At 31.3% G+C, this 1,627-nt stretch overlaps 1 non-coding gene across 1 annotated transcript; it reads right to left on the reverse strand.

Annotated features, from left to right (window-relative positions):
- Positions 1 to 339: 339 nt before the first annotated feature.
- On the reverse strand, positions 340 to 419 carry TRNAL-UAG (transfer RNA leucine (anticodon UAG)). The gene has a single exon. It is a non-coding gene; the product is annotated as a tRNA-Leu (tRNA).
- Positions 420 to 1,627: the final 1,208 nt, after the last annotated feature.

The raw sequence follows: 1,627 nt of genomic DNA on the forward strand, positions 1-1,627 counted from the left end.
GTGCAAATTAAATAAATATGAATCAGGTTATAAACTTGCATGAATCATGGTATAAAAAATTGAATAGCAAAAGACATGCATCCTTAATATTTTTAGATTGTAAATATGAACAAGCAATGAAATTATAACATATTAAAAAATGTAAATCGGTGTAAATTTAAAAAGTATGAACCAATCTATGAACTAGTATTAATCAACCTATAACTTATTAAATAGCAAAAGACATATAGATTTAACATTCTTAGACTGTAAGCATGAACATGTATCAATGAAACTGTGGAAACATTTTTAAAAAAAAAAAGGTGTACAAAAAGTTAAATAAAATGAAAAAGAATTAATTGACAGCTGTGGGATTTGAACCCACGCCCTTCCGGACCAGAGCCTAAATCTGGCGCCTTAGACCACTCGGCCAAACTGTCGGTTGTGGGCTTTATGTTGAGAAATAATTTTATGATTCAATATTACATCTTAGTTGAGTTCACGAGCAAGGGATCCACCTAGACAATGCTTTTTTTATTCAGACGCTACTTGGCAACAGAAAAATTGTTGAGTCAGATGATCGCACCTCCCCTTCCATTTGTGGCTTTCATTCTGCATGTACAAATCCTTCTCCTTTTTTTTATTATTTCTGTTGAAAGCGCCCTTCTCCTTTATGAGCCTGATACTACTAACGTCACTCTTCTCAGATTTATTTTATATTGCCTTCTATAGAGATAAATTTTTTTCGTAAGGATTTAGTAATATTTCAATATGTGATGAGAATGAGCATGATGATAAGATCGGGTGGATCAAAATTTTTTAAATTTTTTAAATATAAAAAATATTGAAAAGCTATAGTTTATTTATTTGTTCTGTCTTAATAATTTTTTTTTAAAAATCAAATACCGATTTGTATAAAAAAAATTGTGGTGGCCACTTAAAAATTTATAATTATTTATTAATGATACAAATTTATTATATACTATTGTAACAAATAACTACGCACTATATATGCCTATGATATGTTAGACATCAATTTCATCAACAAATTATAAAATACTGGAGAAAGTTTACATCAGCGGTATTTTTAATATATGCAGGTAAAAGACTATTACTATTTCTATATAAATTGATGCAGTGCATAGTCACAAGCTACCTTGGATAGCAAACTATAGTGGAAATAACCAGGAAACCTAGACAACTTAATTAATGAGGTGCACAACAAGATATCGGAGCAACTAAAAAACAACTGTCTGAACAATAGCAGAGTAACTGGTAGTTACATATCAAGGTGAATGTGGATAATGCTGAACTTGGAAAATAAAAATCTCAACAGCATGACCATAGTGATTGACTTCTATAACTGAGTGGAAGAGACCGGAAGCCGTTGTAAAAAAGTATAATGGCTAACAACAGGGACAAAAGTTTGATATAACCATATTGAAGAGAAGTAGCCCAACAGTTGAACCAATGCAAGGAGAAAGTAAACACAGTGGCAAGGATAAACGACTGCAGGGGAATCCAAAGAATTTCTGCCAGCAATCTTAATATGTGAATAGCATAAAGCTAAAAAGATGTATGATGAAGATAGATGTATCACACCAAGAGAAGCAGAATGCATTAATATTGAAGCACATAGATCACTACA

This window comes from Elaeis guineensis, chromosome 7 (assembly GCF_000442705.2).
Source record: "Elaeis guineensis isolate ETL-2024a chromosome 7, EG11, whole genome shotgun sequence".
Taxonomy (NCBI): domain Eukaryota; kingdom Viridiplantae; phylum Streptophyta; class Magnoliopsida; order Arecales; family Arecaceae; genus Elaeis; species Elaeis guineensis.